The 19538-nt window shown below is 44.9% G+C and overlaps 1 long non-coding RNA gene across 2 annotated transcripts; it reads left to right on the top strand.

Annotated features, from left to right (window-relative positions):
- Nucleotides 1-942: 942 nt before the first annotated feature.
- On the top strand, nt 943-17883 carry LOC119396741 (uncharacterized). Of its 2 annotated transcripts, none has more exons than XR_007416640.1 (2): nt 943-1104; nt 17711-17883. It is a non-coding gene; the product is annotated as an uncharacterized LOC119396741 (long non-coding RNA). The 2 variants fall into 2 exon arrangements; XR_007416641.1 differs by having other exon boundaries at nt 17708-17883.
- The last annotated feature ends 1655 nt before the right edge of the window (nt 17884-19538 follow it).

The raw sequence follows: 19538 nt of genomic DNA, 5'->3' as shown, positions 1-19538 counted from the left end.
GTCTGAGTGAATAACGATGGGTAAAATTTTGGTGAATCTGAGTTGGAATGAACCCGGTTGGGCAGAAATATGGTGATTTTGAGTCCAAGTGAAGTCTGGCTGAGCAGAATTTTGGTGAGTTTGAGTCCGAGTGAGTCTGGCTGAGCAGAATTTTGGTGAGCTTGAGTCCGAGTGAGTCTGGCTGAGCAGCATTTTGGTGAGCTTGAGTCAAGTGAGCCTGTTTGAATAGTGTTCTTGTGACTGAGTTTGAGTGAGTCATGTGATTCTGAGACCAAATGATCCCAAAGCAGAGATGTACTTTGTGAGTGAGGCTGCCCGAGTTCTATCTACTATTTGGCTATCCAGGGTAAGTGAGCATCTTGAATCCAGCTAAAAGAAAGTACTAAGAAAACTTTCCCCAAGATTGTCAGGCATGCGTACAGTGAGCACATGGACTTCCCATATCTACATATCCTGCAAAGCGAAACAGAGCTGTCACTTATAAGCTTGTCACCATCTTATGTAATAAGGTATGCCTCTAGCAGCCCACATGTGACATTGTTATGCACATGACATTATTGTATACATTCAATGTACAGTAAGTAGAAGGCAACAAATTCTCATCATTTCCCCTTATTACTTTGTGTCCCGTCTTGTTATGCAGTTTGCATCAGTGCTCAGAACTGTTGTTTTTATTCTATTTTCGAAATATTGATATAGAAGTCTCCATAGTGCCTGATCCTCTTAGTGAAGTTCATTGGGTCTTGTATTGTACCACGCAACTTTTTGCTGAACGCCCTTGTGATGCTTTAAGCAGAAGGCTTATGGGGCAAAGTCTTACGTTATGTTTCTAAAGGTTGTTGTTGCATGGTCTTCATGATCCAAACATTGTATATTGTAAAAACTTGTTTTCTGGACAGTTAAAAGTATTCAATGGTATGCTTTATTTTTGTCCAGATTATGTATTGCCCCTCGAAAAGAAAAGTGATACGCAAGGAGCTTGCAGCAAATAGTAAACACAGCGCCGACGACGCAGTACGTGACTGAAAACTCATTGCAAACAACGTGATGACGTCAACTCGGCATGGAACAGTGTCCAGCTTCTGTGGCAATGGGCCATCATTGGTAAGAGGTGCATTTTAATGTTCTTACTCAATCATGAAGCGATTTTTCTGAGAACCTAAAACTGGCTGTAGATGTGACACCTGATATGATGTAGCAATTGCAAAAGTCAGACGTTCCCTTATGCCTGAGATCACTGGAAGGTGAAAGTGATCTTTTTTTCTTCTCAGTCGGCTGTAACCGGGCGTTTCCTGCGATAGCACTAGACTGACAGTGCTTGCAAGCATATTCTCCACTATTAATTAATTAATTAATAATACCTCAAAGGTCCTAGGAAGGGGCATTACACTAGGGGTGGGCACATAGAGAATGCAAAAAATGGTCGGTCATGCAAGGTGACGATGGTCTTCGAGTGTCCTTGTACCAGCTCACAACGGGAGAAAGACATGATGGTTTTTCCAAATTGTGACTGGGGCATCGGTGTCACTGCAGGCTCCATTGTCGGTCTCTTTGAGTGATCAATTATTTGGTAGTCAGCTTGTCTGCTGAGTGATGTGCTAGTGCCAAAAAAAAACAGTCCAAGCAGTCATTGCACCATTGTGTGCTGAATGAAGATTGACATAGCCTCTCTATGGGAGACACTATGGGGAGGGAAAGAAAAAATGCTTATTTATACAAAAGTTTCTTAGGTCTGAGGTGGGTGGGGCTCTTTGTTCAGGGCTCCACTGGTTATAGTGGCTCATCGGACCTGGCCTAATGTTGCCAGTTGGCTTCCCATGGCCTGTTTTCAGAGGCGTGCCTCCCACAACCAGTGTGGAGCCGTGTTTGTCTGTATTAACGCGAAGTTCACCTCACCGAGATGCAAGGCACATTTGTACATAATGCGTGTCAGTGTTGGTGCACCTCTGCACCACGGGCATTCGTCTCAGTATTCCGTGAAGTGTATCTTATACCGGTGTCACTCGGGCACTTTTGATTGCGATCAGGGCCAATGCGGATTAGGCTTGATCCATATCAGGTGCTGCTACTTTTTATTTAATCGCGATCAGACCTGATTGGGATCAAGACGATCGCGATCCGCACATCGCGATCTGCACATCATGATCTGGCTCTGCTCCCAACTTGATCCGGATTAGACTGTATCATGTAGCAGCAGCCAACTTGTTATCTTGGTCAAGAAGTGCGATCCAGATTGGCCCTGATCACGATCAAAAGTGCCCTTGTGTCACCGGTGTTAGAGATAGTATGTGCAAGTGTGGGTATGTTTTTGGCTGTGGTATGTGCCAGTCCCTGGACTGCCATCTGATCAGCTTTGGGTTAGATGGTGCCATGGTGTGTTGTCCCAGTCTTTGGTCTTTGAAGATGTCAGCTTGGATGATTTGTTGCTCGTTGTCTTGAGTGATTATCGGTTCGTCTTCAGGTGCGTTTGTTGCTTGGTACGTAGTAGCGTGAGTGAGACTTTCAGCCCGTTTTGTTCCCGAGTACACTGGAGTGTGCAGGGCACCAAATTATGCCATGCTCCGTTGTGACATGTGAGCCATGGATTTTGAGTCGCTGACATTCGTTATCACGTCGACCATTTTTTCCAGTGAGTCGAATCATTCAAAGGAAGAGACACTAAAAATATGCACACCTGCTGTAACAGCAGCATGAACCTGCATAGAATCAATATGTTTAGTGCAGCCTCTGAGTAGATGGGTTGTGCAACATGGGAGATCCGTGAGTCTTGGGTCACTGAGTTTCTTCGTGGGTAGCAGCTGCTGAAGCCTGTGCTGTTCTGACTGGGTTGTGTGTCGTACGAGTTCTGCCTTTAGATTGTCGTATGGATTGTAAGCAAGTGGTGAGAGCAACGTGTTCCTAACAATGGCAGTAACAGCAGGTGATAGAGCGTTGATGTTGTGGTTATAGTATATTGAAGTATGTGGTGTTATGCTGTGAAAAGTGGCTCAATCCTGAGAAAACAGAGTTCCCTGAGAAGATAACAGTGAGGAGGCAGTTTTCCCATCGACAATGTAAGTAGTTGATGGTAAAAATGTGACAAGGCTATGACACCAACAGGTGACAAAAATTCAAGCACTTACTGCTTTTCAGCAGCTTGTTTGTTTTTGCGCTTTTATGCACATATAACAAATGGCAACAGGATTGCCTGTGTCAGAGTCATCACTGATAGGAAGACATTAGGCATTTTTTGTCCTATGCATTTAATTTGTGCAGTTACTGAAAAACCAAAAAGACGCGTACCATCAAGGAAAAAAGTAAGGACAGGACAGAAAGGGCGTCCCTTTCTGTCCTGTCCTTACTTTTTTCCTTGATGGTATGCGTCTTTTTGGTTTTTCAGTAAGCATGTACCAACTAGCCCAACAAAAAGTTCTATTAATTTGTGCAGTATTTGGAATTTATGCGAACTCCAGCCATTGTGCTTAGCCCAGAGGATCTCCTTGAATGCTGCCTGGCTTGAGCGCTTGTAGGTGGAGGCGTTAATGTGTTGTTACTAATGTGGCTGTGATCGAATACCATAAACATTATGCAGATTTGTACCAGTGTATTGACGAAGTAAAAAAAACTCTGCCCAAGACACAGCAACTTAAATATTGGCAAAGTCACGTAGAACAAACTATCAAAGGAAATTCAGTTCACCTTTATGACTAGCACGTGGTACTCAGTGATGAGATACTTCAATGTTTAACATAGAATGCACGCAGTTACTAACACATTTCTTTCTTGCACACCGATTCTTTTTCAGAACAGTCTACATACTGTCATGAGAAACAAAGCTAAACACAAACAAACAAACATGATGATGGTTATTTCGGTACTATTCAACAGAAACTTGGCAGATTTGTGTTCGTATCGTACCTCTTCTTTGTCCGTGTGTCTTCCCGCGCTATGCTACTAGCCTGTTCAAGATTATTTGAAGTTTTGTACGTCTTTGTTGGTTATATGAGAAAAAAGAAAGCACACACAGACGCAAAAAAAAGCTGCTCCAAAGCAGTAAATGCTTGCCTTTTTGCCACCTCTTGGTATCATAGCCTTGTCACATTTCTTGCGATCAATCACTCACATTGTCGATGGGAAAACTGTTTCCACAGTGTTTTCTTTGCTGGGAACTTATTCAATTCTTTTTTACTGCTCCAAGCACCCCAATGTTTCAACTGCCATGGTATTTCTCATCATTGACTATATCTCTAGAGAGTGAACTGTTGGGAAGCACTGGCATTCCCTCACTTAGGAATCCTGGGCCTGCTGTCATCACGGCACTAATGACTGGAATATTTTTCATGCTTCCAAGTTCAACAAAAGTTGCCACTGATGTCTTCTTGGTTTTTTGGTGGTATATACACAGACTGTCTGGACAACTTCCCTCCCTCGGCTGTGACATGCTTCAACTTTATGCCCAGTTCACCCGCATTTAAAACATTTCGTGACACTGGGGTGCGTAAAGTTGGTCCGGCAATCGTTAGTGCAATGACCCAGTTGGTTGCACAAGTAACACCTTGTAGCAGGCTCCTGAGTATACCTCTTTTCTTTGGGTGCCAATTTCTTCATGTCCTCTGGCCCCTGTTTCCTGACCTTGGAAAGATTCGTGCCGCCCTGCGTTTCCAGGAGTTGACCTGCTGATTACAGCATGTCTGCAAGCGATTTAGCTGTCCTCTCTTTTAGGTAGAGTGACAGGCTCTCTGGTGGCAACTGATGAGAATTCACTCCTTAATCAGAAGCACACCGTACTCCTGTGCATTCTCTGAAAGTTCGATCCATCTGTCAAAATAGTGGCTGAGCCTCGCGGCATACAGTGTAGCAGTTTTGCCATCAGCATGCTTTACCGTCTGAAACTTATCTCGGAAGCCTTCAACTGTCAATCTAAATCCCTTTGGCAAAGCAGCTTTAAGGGCACAGGGTAAGGCAAAGTTCTTAAAAAATAACTTTTTTTCTTTGCAATTTCGGAAGTGTATTCCTTTGTAGATATTGTTGTCCATATTTATGCTTTTCTTAGTCTTTTTTCTGGCTGAAAACCAGTTTTTGCATAAGCAAGCAGTGAGTGAACACGCAGCCCAGGAAAAGCCCCTCGTATGTGCTCCGTGCTTGCAGTCCTTTTTTCTAAAAGAAGCTTCCTGTACGAAAGCCAAAATGCTTGTCTGGAGTCAGTTGTATTGCAGATACATACTGCCGCACAATCATCGATCGGCTTACTGGCTTATCCCGTGCCCCCAACAGCCGCTTAAGACGACAGCTTGAACGTTTTAAACTTCGAGAGGGAACGTTATGTAGGCAAATTTACCACCCTCTCGGTAACCAATGGGTTCCAGTCGTCCCTCGTTCACATCGTCTCCAGGTTTTACAAGCCCTGCACGACGACGCGACAGCTGGCCACCTGGGTTTTCACAAGACTTACGAGCGCATCAAAACTTGGTGCTTTTGGCCTGGCCTCTCAACAAGTGTGGCCAAGTACGTCAGTTCCTGCGCGTCATGCCAACACCGAAAACGTACCACATCTCTTCCCGCAGGCCCTTTACAACCTCTGCCGTGCCCGTCCGCTCCCTTTGACTTCGTGGGCATCGACTTATACGGACCTCTCCCGCTTACGCCAGCCGGTCACCGCTGGATTGTTACTGCCGTGGACCACCTAACTCGCTACGCGGAAACGGCAGCTCTTCCCTCTGGTGCTACCTCGGAAGTAGCTGATTTTGTCCTGCGCGCCATTATTTTGCGCCACGGCGCCCCTCGTGTTCTCCTTAGTGACCGTGGCAAGACATTTCTTTCCCATGTCCTTGCTGAAGTCCTCCAGGCCTCTAACACCGTCCATAAGACCACATCAGCATATCATCCGCAAACAAATGGTCTTACAGAGCGTTTCCACCGAACTCTGTCCGACATGATATCCATGTATGTTCAGCCAGATCACAAAAACTGGGACACTGTACTCCCTTTCGTCACGTTTGCATATAATACTGCCATACAACGCACGATGAATTACAGCCCGTTTTTCCTCGTGTTTGGCCGTGAACCGACTTTTGTTCTGGACACCACATTTTTATCCACGCCCTCTGTTCCATCTTCGTCCCTTCCAGAAGAGTTCGCTGCTCGCGTCGCCCGCTGCCGTGAAATTGCCCGCGCCAACACTGCTACCATTCAGGACAAGAGGAAAGTCGGTTTTGACGCGAAACGTCGAGTTGTTTCGTTCCGTCCAGGCGACGAAGTCCTCCTGTGGACACCTGTTCGTACCCCTGGCCTCTGTGAAAAATTTCTTCATAGATATCTAGGTCCATACACCGTGCTGGAAAGGACATCTGCCGTGAACTATCGCGTCGCTCCAGCCAGCGCGGCTACTGATCGTCGTCGCCGCAGCACCGAGATCGCTCATGTCTCTCGCCTGAAACCTAATATTCGGCGTTCCTACCCTTAACCTGCTGCCCGCTTTCGCGCCAGCACCTCCACCACTTATGAGACGACGCCCAGTTCAGTAATCGAAAGGTCATATATTTTCAATGTCCAAAGCGGCGCAGCCCGCGTGACAAACGAAGATGATGATTACAATGGTTTCTGTACAGATGAAGATGAACTATATAGTCAGCGCTCACAGTATATAAGAAATTTTCGGGTAACTTTTGCTTACCTGATTTTTCATCTAAGGCAATCTGAAGACGCTGTGCACCTTTTGTTCACATTTGTTCTTTTTTTTAGTGGTGATCAGAGTGATTGTAGGGTTTAGTAGTCATCGACTTACCTCTCAAAGCCTCCCTCGTTGGCAGTCAAAGTTCTTTCTCCCGTTACGATAGAGCCATATCACTTGCCTTTTGAGGTTTTTCCTTTCTACAAGGAACAGAAAAAAAGCTTGTCACCCTTGGAAATTTTGTTCGAGTAGCCAACAGCACACAAGTTGGCATCTTGCTGCAGCTGATGGCATCTTGCAAACTGTAAAAAGCTTGTGAGTGCACACGTGCAGCAGTGTTTCTGTGCACGATAATGGCGTCGTTTTTCGGCAAGAGCGAAAGCAGCAGAGGAGTTATTGGGGATTGCTGGTGACGTGTTGAGCCTGGTCCAATAGGGGAGCACAAAAGGGTGAAGAAGTGAGGGGAGGCGTAGCGGGTGGGGAAGAGATTCTCCCTTTCCTTTTTGTACAACGGTTTGAACTACCATTGAAAAATACAGAGACCTCAGTGCGTGTTTTACTCTGTTGGTTCTTTTCGATCGACGCAGCTGTGATTGCATGATTTTCAAAGAGCAACATTCTTCTTCCAAAATGCCAGGTAAGATGGCTAATGTGTTCTCCATGCTTGTAAATATGTCAGGTGCATATGAGTAAAATTGTATACTCGGTACCGTTGTATAAACGGTTCGGTATTTGAAAGTGTATATGTATACACAAGTTCGTTGAGCTTAGGCTATAGAAGCATGGTGTCATATGTTGTTCGTGTTCTAATAAGTCATATTCATTCGTTACCTGTTCCTTCGTCTTTGTAGGGCAACGAAGTCTCTCTGCTGAAGAGGCACTAGGTGTTTTTTAGCCTACCGTTCGGAAAGTTATGTGTCAAGTACTCGGGTGACGAGTTTGCGGTACCATCGACCTCTGCATTGGCTTCGATAGATTCATCGGAGCGTGAGGAAAACATCGAGCCTCTGTGCAGGAAAAAATGCAGGAAGGCATACACACAGAAAAGGAAACCTAAGAAAGCGAGCCCTATGCCCGTTGAGGATGACAGTGACCATGAAGAGCAAGAAGACGATTCATTCTGTGGCATGGATAACCGGGCAGCCTTCTGACATTCCAGTGAGCATTGCTGGAAATCCACCGACGTACTAGCAAAAACTAAATGCGGACTGCAGCGCTTGCGATGTGTTTTCTCTATACTTTGAAGAAGTGCGAAAGATGATTGTTGAACAAACAAATCTCTATGCGTTTCAAGAAATGATGCTTAACTGGCACACGGTGACAGTGAGCAAGCTGAAGGCATACATAGGGATACTCATTCTAATGAGCATTCATAACTTACCTCAGATCTATCTCTAGTGGAGTTCATACAAGTTCTTCAACGTGCAGAAAACAAAGAATGTAATGTTGTTTAGATGTTTTCAACAGATCACTCGTTGCCTGCACCTCAACAACAATTCTAAGATAGCCGATAAGACCTCACCAAATTTTGATAGGTGCTACAGGGTGAGACCTCTTATGGAAATGCTCAGTGCGAACTTCCAGAAAGAATACAAGCCTTCCTTCCATGTCGCTGTCGATGAGTCCATGATCCTCTTCAAGGGCAGATCAGCGATGAAGCAATATATGTTGCTCAAGCTGAAAGTCAAGCGAAGGTATAAAGTGTGGAACATTGCTGACAGTGAGACCATTTACCTCTGCAAGTTTGACCTCTACCAAGGCCACACAGAGCGTCGATCCACTGACATGGGGCTTGGTGAGCATGCTGTACATTCACTAACAGAAGATGTGGTGGACGCAGGGTCACAAGTTTTCTTTGATAATTTTTTTTTCGTCAGCAATGCTTCTCCTTCACCTCAGAGAACAAGGTGTATTTACTTGTGGAACGTTCAGATCCAACAAGAGAGATCTGACCTCAGAGGTGAAGGTTGATAATAAATTACAGTGTGGATCATTCCTATATGAGATCCAAAGGGCCAGTTTCTATCTACCAGTGGCGGGACTCGAAGAATGTCCATGTGATATCCATTTGTCACGACCCGCAAGATGAAACCACTGTGGAAAGGAAGCTGCCTTGTGGAAAGAAGATTCGGGTGACGTGCCCCAAGGCACTGAAGGATTACAATCAGTGTGTGGGTGGAATTGATTGTTTTGATCAAAAAAGAAATGCCTAGGTGGTAGAGAAGCGTAGGATGGCACCACATTTTTTATTTCCTGGTTGATGCTGCCATCGTTAATGCCTTTATTGGGCACACAGGTGCTGGCAGGATGGACTTGCTCCATTTCAAGCTCAGTCTTGGGTGGCAGCAGTTCCGGACGAAGTCCGTTTCCAAGGGAACGACCACTTTCCAAAGCCATCCAACACAAGGAGATGCTGCTGGTGCTCAACCAAGCGCACCGAAGTGCGCACCAAGCTCATGTGCACAGCTTGTAAAGTGCCATGGTGCATGCAGTGCTTCTGTCCTTTTCATTTAGCGAAATGAGCCTAGAATGATGATGTAACTTGATTTGGGGCTACTTCCTCGTGGACGTTGGGACATATGCTGTCCCACCTCCCATTTTTAATTCTTGTGTGCAGTGGAATGCATGTTGTCCCACCTTTTGCGTTTAGACCATTGTGTGTAAAGTGATGAAAACTGGTTTTACCAACTTTTCTTAGTGTAAATAAAACGTTTTTGGATAAAAATACGACTTCCTTGTGCGTGTGACCTCATGCCTCATAAAGGGTAAATGATGGCAGTATCGCAAGTGCCAAAATCATTAGGATTGAAGCCTGGTCAGAACACAGTCAATTTGCTGAAAGAAGTTAACCACAATCGATGATACATTGCGGATAGAGCTGCACGACAGCTCACAAAAGGAGCAAGGCAAGCAAGACGACAGGCTCAAAAGTGAAAAGATGACTTTTTCAATGATTACCAAGCTCGTAGCTATTAAATAAAATAGTTGAATAGTGTTTGTGGCAAAAGATTGGTACTTTTCGCGCTGTTTCCCTACTCAAAACCATGTTTTTTATTACTTAGGTACCATCGTATTTTATGTATTCCAAGATGACCAGTTGCTTGTATTCTGCATAAGTGATGGGTGACGGTCACTACTTTATCAGAATTGAAATTATGTACTTCACAGTTTTTGTGTAACAAATTTTGAAAGATGCAAATTAGCTCAAAATTTAGGTCCTAGTGGTAAAAAATTCACCAAAATAGTAATATTTGTCAGATCTTAATGAGTCTTCTTCAGTTAAAAGAGTGCAAAATTTGGAAAAAAGATTATCTATGTATTATGTGGATACCCCTTTTAGTTACTGAGAAAATGGTTCCTCAACATGGTCAAAAATGCATGTGTAGTGCTAACGTACAGGGCTTACCCTGTGCCCTTAATCTTTGCATAATTAGAGGCATCAGTTGTCATCAGCCTTCCGTACACACTGAGTGCTTTGCCTCTCAAACACATGCTCAATGCAGTGGGTCATTGGTCTTCTGGCCAATTCTGGCGTTTAGCTTTTGTTTCAAATTTATGCAAGTAAGCATCCAGGTCATCTTTCCTCTCATCGAATGCTTCAAGCAGCTTGCTTGGGTTCATACTGAAGCTATTATCTTCTTTTTCGGTGCTGTGACTCTTGCCTGGACATGAGTGTATATATGCGCTGCTGCAGCCTGAGTCGTTCAAGTTCTAATTCATGCTGCCTTTGCCGTTCTCTTTCAAACCATTTCAGCTTCTCTATCCTTTAGCCGTTTCAGTCACTAGCTTCTCTCTTTCCAGTTCTGCTCTCATTTGTTCTTCTTTTGCCTCTCCTTCTCCCTTTGGCTAATCCACTTCCATATTTCATCTCTAGAAAGGCCCATCTCCCATCTCACCGAGTGCAACCAATTTCCAACTTCCCGAGATTCATGGTGCCATTCAAACAAAACTTGGTCGTATGCAATAAATATCTGCCAAACTTTCGACTCTCGAAATGCTCCCTGCGTGTACAGGTAAGGGAAGTGTGGTGCAACACAAGAAATAATTTATGATAAAAATGGAAATGACTCTAGGCTCTTTCTCCCCACTATGGGCACCCTCTGCACCAGAAAGGTCCTGTACGCGTACACGAGAATGTATTGTCACAACCCGTGAATGGGTTGCACTCGCTGGGAAGATTCTAAGGACTGACGGGTAGGTCCCTCGAAGCGCCTCATGAAAGCACGGGCAATTAAGAATAGTTTCTCTGCTGTGTCAGCAAATGCCGCTTGTGGTCCAAAGACATAATCAAAGCTCCAGAGTTGACAAAACACAAAACAGTATGTATATTCTTAGTTCAAGCAGTACAAGCATTTCACATATATGCACACTTGGCTGGTTATATCTCAATAAAACTGAGATGGGCTTAAGAATAGTTGGGTACCATCAGTTGAATCATGCTTAAAATATAAGCTCGTGCATTAGAGAATGTTCAAGAAAACTGAACGTCCTTTCATATCCACCAGGCTTGTTCGCAGTCCGGTGCATGGTGTATGTAGTGGCGTTTCTCTATGCTTTTATTGGAAACATGGACACATGTCGGATCTTGCTGACTGTAGCGCTGGCCAGGGATTCCCCTTCCGCAGTCAGCTGGTTGCATGTCTCTTCTCGGCACTGCCGTATGACAGACTTGCCGACTTCCCTCACTTCTTCACTTCACTGCCTGACTGGCTTCCCCTTGATATACTCATGGATACTCAGGTTCATAGGTCGGCAAAAAAAATTGGATCTCACTCAGACGCACTCAAGAAATATAATTTGCTCTGAGGGCTCACTCAGACTCTTCAAAATTTTCCTCAACCGGATTCAGACTCGCTAAACTTTTTCCCAACTGGACTCACTCAGACTCAAACTCACCAACATATTACTCGGCCGGACTCACTGAGGCCCACACTCGCGGCTTGACTTGAGTCTGAGCCTGAGTGAGTAGACTCGTGAGTCCATTTGTGTGAAATTAGATTTTCCAGTCATGATGTCAATGCTCTTTAACGCCAATATCTCATATTATCGTTTCTCTACGATATGCCTTTGGATCTTGTACCTTCGAATACGAGTTTTCAGTGGTTTCAATCAAGTAAGGACATCTTTATAAAACACAGGACTCATACGAAATATTTTTATCAAGAACTTCCTGCGAAAGAGTTTAAGGGAAGGCCATGGCAGCCCCCACTCCCTAGCTCATGTCTCTAATTAATAAATATTGAGCTGGCGCATGAATGCTGGTGCGTTGAGATATGTGTGGACAGACCTAAGTATAAACGTAAGCCAATATAAGGCTGATAGTAAAGCTGAACTTGAGTGGATAGGACTAGGCTTGTGCGAATATTAGAGCACTTTGAATATTCAAACGAATATTACAATATTCGAATTCACTTCCATTCGAATTTAAATTATTGGAAATTTCGAAGTATTCGTAATGAACGAATAGGTGTATATTAGTCTGCATGTAACCTCCTGTAAAGGTGGTTTCACTGCAATGGAGGAGTGCTATGCCGTGAATGCACCTTTCCAGGAAAAATCCGCACTGCCGTGAAGCCCCCTTTCATGATTAAATAAACATTTTACCCTCACATCGATTCATCATTTTTTAAGTTTAAAAGCTTGTTATACCGGCTTATGTGCTCCAAGTATAGTAAATTTTAAAGCGTAACATATTTGACAGGTTATCACTTGCATTCTATCGAAGGCCAAATCCCACTACTATTCAAGGTTGCTTCCACTTCCTTTGAACCAAGAAGAATTACATTTGCACATGCCTTGTCACAATTAAAAAAAGAACATTGTGCAGGTTGGTTTGGTCATAACAAATATGGTCATTTTTCTTTATAATATGTAATACTATTCGAATTCGATTCGAAATTATTCGACCAAGATCACTATTCGCTTCGAATTCGCTTCGAACCTAAAATTTACTATTCGCACAAGCCTAGATAGGACCATAGGTAGGCAATAAAAGATGGAGCTCACTCAGACCCTCTCAGATATATTTTGCGCTTAGGGCTCAGTTGGACTCATACTCACAATATTTTCCTCAACCGGATTCACTCGTACTCAGGCTCACTAAAATTTTTTTCAGTCGGACTTACTTGGACTCAAGCTCACTAAAATATTACTCATCCAGACTCTCTAAGACTCACAGTCCCTGATCTGAGTCCGAGTGGGTGTGAGTGAGTTTGCCGACCCGTGCTCAGGTTTGAGATAGTACTACTTCAATATGACTCACCTGTTCACAGTGCAGGGGGAGCTTGGGAAAGGGCAAGAATCTTCTTGCATCTTCGGTGGATGTCGGCGGACACGTTGGCAGTAGCCACCTTGTGTGACCTTGTGTCATGCCTTGATTTCTCTATCATTCTAAGATTTGTGCGTGCTCAGTTTGAAGCGTGCTGGCTGTCTTGGCGGCCGTCTTCTCCGGTGGGCAGGGTGTGGGCACGTGCTTTCGAGAAACAGTCGTGGCACCTTGTGATGATTATTTTGGGCACGCACTCGCTTGAAGTTGGCTTTATGAGGCAGTGTTGTGCACTTTATACGTGTTCATTTGTGACAGCTGCCATTGTGAAGGAGCGTGTATATCCAGTGCTAGTGGTGGATATACAGTAGAACCCCCTAAGACATCTCTCATGGGACCACAAAAAGAGAATGGAGTAGTCAGAAAATGTAAAACACAAATATGTGGTTAAAATAGGAAAGAAGTGGTGCTAAAGAATGAAACAGATGCATTACACACAGCTCTACTTCAAAAGAGTTTATTCATCACTTTGTGGCTTAAAGAAGTCTTTGATTAAAGTCTGGCATTTCTTTTCTCCTCTACCAGAACCAGACTCTTTTTGGCACCTGGATGGCCTTATGGCAATCCAGATCGCCAAACTCATTGATGTAGCTGCTCAGCACATTGCAGCAACAGTTAGCAGCGTGTCGGGCAGGAATGTTGCGGGAATGATATGTGAGAAGGGGTTCTAATGGATAGGTATCTGCAGACTCGTTGCTTGGACTGCATTCTGGAAACATTTTACGTGGGAAAACATGTAATGTATAAGCGGGGTTCTGTCGTACTGCTTTCTGGTAGTGGTTGCACAAAGAGTGGTGGCGGACAGGCCAGGGGAGGGAGCTGTGTACATGAGTGGTGAAACTTGCACAGGCAGGCTCTCGCAATTTCATGTCTTAAATACAAGTTAAAATTGGCTTGAAACTTTAGCTTAGACATGCTGCTCTAAATGGAGCAATCATTATAAATAAATCTGGCTGCACAATTTCGTAAACATTTGAAAGAGGAGGCAGAAAGGTTAAAGATATTTTGATGGGCAGCAGTGCCATGGATGTTGACAAAGGTTTAAGCACAAAGATGACGTGATGCTCTACCATGTTCTTTCTGGCAAAACCTTTGGCCATGTCCAAAGCGCCTTTACCCATTGAAATATGCAAACAAACTAGCCAATGTTTCAACCTTAAAGGGGCCCTGCAATGCTTTTTCAGCATGGTTAGAAATCTCTGCTGATCGGTAGTCAAGGCTCCTAAGAACATGCGAGGCAATCATTATAGTGCGGCACGCGGCCTGGAATTTACTATGATTTCTCAGTCAGCTAGAAATTGCTCGGTCTTCTCTTAACAAATGATGCCATAGGCCCGAATGACCGTGCCATAAACACAAAGTCCACGGCCATTGGCTGATCTGAGCATCGTGAGCTGCATGGTTACCGTATCCGCCGCGGGATGCTGCAATGTGCCCGTGCACTCACGATCGCACTGAAAGTAAGCTGTGCATTTGAAGAAAAAAAAAGAAAAGAAAGTGCTCAAGGTCATGACACGCTCTAACCAAAGGACGTAGCTTCTTGCCCCCTTGTCATCCCCCCACCCCAATGCGTAGCTTTCAGTATGCTCACTGGCACGAAAGGAGAGAGAAAGTGCTTAAAGCGTGCGACAAATCCCTGTAACTCCGCTCGTACTTGACAGATTCTAAAAATTTTTTGTGGCAGTCGATTTGTGAGGCAAAATCATTTAATGAAGCCATTCGATGATTACTTAGATGTCCAAAACTGAACACTGTGTTAAGTTCGAACTGTTGAGCTGTCAAATATGCTAGCAGTTTTATAGAAGGTTGAACAAGTTTTGAAAAGTGATGCATGTTGTGGAAGATGCTGTTAGCCCTACTGTGATGAATGAGTCTGATGACCAGCGTCATAGCAGTTGTCATCACATGGTGGCAATGTATTTTTTTTTTAGGGGTAGGGAGACAACAACATGCAGTTTTAGTGCGATTACAACAGCTCATTAATTATCTTTGTTAGCTGTTCTGATTGTATGGTATGTGCAGTTATGTAAGCAGACTTTTGTTGATACCAGTGATATACATTTATGTGGATAACACATAATCAGCTGCCAAAAAATTCTATTTCCAGCCTTCCCTATGAAAATTTTGAAGCAACACTGGCAGATCATAAAGGAATGATTATTACATTTACGTGATTCTAATGCCCGTCTTTTATTTAATAGAAAATTGGTGCAAATGTTGACTACACAGTGGCAGTTGGATACTACACTGCAATTGTGTTTGCAACAGCCTACTGTGATGAATGAGTTTGATGACCAGCGTCGTAGCAGTTGTCATCACATGGTGGCAATGTATTTTTTTTTAGGGGTAGGAAAACAACAACATGCAGTTTTAGTGCGATTACAACAGCTCATTTGGCAGATAAGCTCTATTAAGAAAACAAATATTGTCATCTGCCCAACTGCTGTTGAAGTTGGAGTACTCTGTTAGAGTGGCAATGAAGCTCCATAGATGTAGAATGTGCACTGGTGTACAGTACTCGCAGATTGAAACAGGACAATTTAGGACTAAATAATGCACATGTTTTCATTTCTAGAGTCTTCACTTCGGGTCATATCGGTGTAATTTTGACTTGAACATGTAGATCAGAGCCAACATTATCTTTAGAGACCAGATTCGTTGTGACATGACGTGCTTATCTCGAGCAGTTGCGCATACAAGTTGTTATACCAAAAAATTTGATGTAGCGTTTGAGGGTTCCAGAAAAAACGTCCCCGGAATAAACGTCCCCGGATGATACGTCCCCAGAATAAACGACCCCGGAACAAATGTCCCTGGAAGAAATGTCATTCGCGTTGTCGGAAAAAACGTCCCCATACGGGGGCCATCAAACGTTGTGCCTTCAAGTCACCAATTTTTTATTTCCCACTGCAAAAAAAAAAAAAAAGGTCTGCGCGAAGATTGTAGTTTACTGAAATTCAAGTTTACTCCTATGTGGAACGCCTACTCGGCCACTGTTCATGGAGGACACAGGATGAACAATCATGCGGAGGCCTGAAACAGAAGAGGCTGGGAAGCATCGCGGGCCACAGCCGCCCAACAGTGGGGAGGGCCTCTGATGCCTTGCGCTCGGAAGAAGCCACCGTGACATTGGAGATGGCCCAGTCTCGAGTCGGTGCACTCCGAAAGAAGAGGCGCAATCAGCGGTCATGGCCATGCAGCAGAGTGTTCACAACCTGTGTGAGGACTATACTGCCGGGACAACGGAAACCTGAACATTTCCTGATCGAGGGTTATTGGACATAGGATTCGGCTTTACCTTCATTCTTTTTTTAACCCAATGTGGCCGAAAATTTGCGAAGTGTCCAATACAGGATGCAGTGTTTTGTCGAGTGAGTTCGCATTGGATTCGTTTTTCGGTAAATTTTTCACTTGGAGACTTTTTTTCCTAGAGAGCCATGCTGACGGTATAGTGCCTATACTGACGGGGACGTTTCTTCCGGGGACGTTTATTCAGGGGACGTATCTTCCGGGGACGTTCTTCCTACACCCAGCGTTTGAATCTGTGAGTACTGTACACAGAAGACGTGCTGTGGCCCAGGGGCAGTAATACAGTGCTGTCAGTGAGTCACAACAGTGCGCATTAAGCATAAATAAGTGCCCATAGCTTGAAGGGTAAGCTGTGCCCATTTCATCTTTTTGTAATTTGCCAGGATCAGGCATTCGCATTGGGTGCATGTCAAAATCAATGGAGTCTGCCAAGTAAAGTAGTGTTGCGCTTTTTTTTTTCCTGCCTATCCTCTAATTTGGCTTGCTGAATAAGATGAATTTCATTGTTCTCATCACAGTCGGATTAATGGAGGTTCCATGTATTGTTTACTTTGAGTTGCCTTGAACAACTTCTTTCCTCTATTACAGTGTATTGGTGTACTCTAGAATACTTTGATATTTGGCAGCCTGCTCAGTGTTGGAAAAGAATGCTCTGAGTATGTTTCGGTAGTTCTGTCAGAGCGTGTAGGGTGCTCGTGCAATCACATCTCTGAGGAATGGCTGTGCAAAAGTTGTTATTGAGTGCCTGCTGCATAAGTGGCACCATGGAAGTGGCACCCTTGCTGCTACTGCTAGCTTCCTTACCCCATTGCAAGTCTGCACCTGAGACCCCTTTACTGTTTCTCCATTCCTTGTAACTACATTGCAAATCAGTCCTTCAGAAACCTGCAAGAATATTCACGAAAAGGGAAAATTGTGGTCCACCTGACTTTATCACAAAACTACAAAGTGGCGCTGGCTCACACTCCCAGGTTTGCACGCAGAGAAGCACCCAATAAAGTGAATGAGAGGACAACTGCCATTGGAAGTCAATCGCTAGAGCATCGGACACGTTATCCGAAGGTTGTTTTCGGTCCTTACTGGCGGCAGTTGTCTTTTCATCCACTTTAATTCTTTTACATTTATGTCATAATGACTACACAACAATTAAAAGTCTACAAATAATGTTCCCTATGCCTTCCTTCGCTTCATTAGGTTGTGTCTGACAAAGACAAATGAGCCCGTGATCCATAATCCCCCCCCCCCCTTTCGTGCAAACCTACCAAGAAAATTCATTTGATTCGGTGAGAGGATGGCCGGCACAGTAGCACTGCGGCAGCCACTGTTGTCTACTGGTTTCTTTCGTAGGTTTGTGTTGCAGTCAAATAGATGACAGCTTTGGATTTTCATATTTCTTGTGTAACTGAGAGGTGTGCTCTTTTCAGCAGCACAAAGAGAGACACCGTTCGCTCAAGCTGCTTCGTCTTTTGGCTGAAGAGGGTGTGATGGCCGCTGTGGAGAAGAACCCTGTCTGGTTTCCCTTGCTGCACCAGGCCATCATGAGTGACGTAGTGCTCCAGATTTGAGCGCATTAAAGCCCCAGGACGTCAGTTGAACTATCCTCGGCCTCCTCTTGTGCGTTTCTTTATTTGCGGTTTTCAGCTGCGCAGAATGCTCCACCGCTGCAACTTATTGTTTTTTGTTGCCCTCCTATGGTTGTGGCCAAGGGCGTATCCAGAAGAGTGTAAAGTTGGGCGAGTTGGTGCATAGGTTAATGAAATATTCGTGGCGCAACTGAGAGCAGGGAAGAAAAACGAGATTACAGGATACGGCGAAGACAGGATAGGCCTTATCCTGTCGTCTTTCCTGCTCTCAGGTGCGCCACATAATTTCGTGCAGCGTATCCAGAAATTTATTTAAGGGGGCGGGGGGTGCCCCCCCCCCCCCTGCACACGCACAGTATATGTTTGTGCACGTTACATTTTACGGAATAAATGAGACACGGGAACTGCACCCGTTCTTGGGCCAGCTGTTATATTCTCCAACACTTCCTCTTTTTTCAGCTTCGCGGTCCCTGCTCACTCTTCGCGCGAGCCCCGTTCTTCCAGATCTCACTCGGCCACTCTGCGGACCTGGCAAACAGAAAATAAACGGCAGTTCAGTGCAGTGCGCGTACTCCTTTCTTACGGCGCGGCACGTGCACTGCGAACTTATTTCTTTTCCGCCGGTCGAGTCCCTCGGATCCAGAACTTGGATCTTAGTTGCTAACACGCCATGTAGTAACTCCTACGCAAGGGCGCCCTGACAGCTGCCGCCCCGTTGCACCCACAGCCTCGTCTACGACATTGTACGCCGGGGCAGCCCGGCGCCGGTGTTCATAATAGCGCTATTTTCCTTGCGCTTCTGTTTCCTTCCTCGCAACTCTGATCTTCTGGCAGGCGGCTGTGCGACTGTCATATAGCTTGTGACGCTAACGGGCGCATCTAACCTGAGGACCGCGTTATAAATTGTTTGAACCTCCCTCGGGAATGTCACGCGCATCGAATGACTTTCAGTAACGTCGATGCTGGGTTTTGAGTCTTTCTCTGGCGCCTTTAGACGCCGAAGCGCGGTTTTCCCACATCTACAGCATAGCCAGCTGCCGGGAGGTCGACGTTCGAGTCGGTCTTTTGTGGTTATAGATGTTCTCTGGCCTCTCCGTTCTGTTCTGCTTGTATATATGAAGCGAGTACAGGCTAAACACTCTGGTCGCTCGCTCAGTAAGGCCGTTCTCCTGGTGGTGGAACGCGAATGCGTAATGGTGCAGCACCCTCGCCGCGGTGAAGTGCTTATACATATACACTCATTCTACATGGTCATAGGCAGTACCCGATTAGTAACAGTAATAATAATAATATCTGGGGTTTAACGTCCCAAAACCACGCTATGATTATGAGAAACGCCGTAGTGGAGGGCTCCGGAAATTTCGACCTCCTGGGGTTCTTTAACGTGCACCTAAATCTAAGTACACGGGCCTCAAACATTTTCGCCTCCATCGAAAATGCAGCCGCCGCGGCCGGGATTCGATCCCGCGACCTTCGGGTCAGCAGTCGAGCGCCATAACCACTAGACCACCGTGGCGGGGCAGTAACAGTAATAAGAGCACGGCATATAAGGGATTAATTGATTGATTCGTGACTAATTAGATGGCAGCAGGTATCAGAAGAATGGGGTTGGTATTTCATTAGCTAAACGTCAATGCGCTCAAGCTAGCCGCAGCCAGCGAGCACTAGAACA

Source organism: Rhipicephalus sanguineus, chromosome 6 (genome assembly GCF_013339695.2).
Source record: "Rhipicephalus sanguineus isolate Rsan-2018 chromosome 6, BIME_Rsan_1.4, whole genome shotgun sequence".
Lineage (NCBI taxonomy): Eukaryota > Metazoa > Arthropoda > Arachnida > Ixodida > Ixodidae > Rhipicephalus > Rhipicephalus sanguineus.
The sequence above is the reverse complement of the archived record's forward strand: the minus strand, read 5'-3'. Positions and strand labels throughout refer to the sequence as shown.